Raw genomic sequence first — 574 nt, 5'->3', positions numbered from 1 at the left:
ATATTTCTAGGGATGGCAAAATGGGTCGTGGCTCGCCTAGGCGGACCGTGCATCCGTCAAAAATTGGCGGGTTAGATTGTGATTTTGAGCCCGTGGCCCACCACAATCCGCCCTGCCAAAATCTGTCGTCCGCTAAAATTCTTCCTGCCAAAGCCCACCGCCCGTCAAAACCTGTCTCGCCTAATCGTTCAGTCCGTCTCGCCTTAAGTCCGTCATTTTTTTAGTTAATTATAGTAATTTCAATTCTTGATAGTTTTAATTTATACATTTATTTGTAAATATATGTATTATTTTTTAAGTAAAATTTATTTAAAATAAATTTTTATAAAAAATTGTTTTAAAAAATAGGTGAAAAATTTAATTTAAAGGTAAAAAAAGCATATTAATATATTAAAAATTGAAAAAAATACATAAATAAAAAATAGGCGCCCAAGCCCGCCGCCCGCCAACCCGCCATCTTGGTGGGGCGGGCATCATTTTTATTCCCATTTCACTTGGTAGACTTGCTCGCCCCGCTCATTCTTTGACGAGCTTTAAGTGGGGCAGGTGTGGGGCGGGGCGGGCGGCCCTGTTT

Source organism: Vicia villosa, linkage group LG4 (genome assembly GCF_029867415.1).
Source record: "Vicia villosa cultivar HV-30 ecotype Madison, WI linkage group LG4, Vvil1.0, whole genome shotgun sequence".
Taxonomy (NCBI): domain Eukaryota; kingdom Viridiplantae; phylum Streptophyta; class Magnoliopsida; order Fabales; family Fabaceae; genus Vicia; species Vicia villosa.
The sequence above is the reverse complement of the archived record's forward strand: the minus strand, read 5'-3'. Positions refer to the sequence as shown.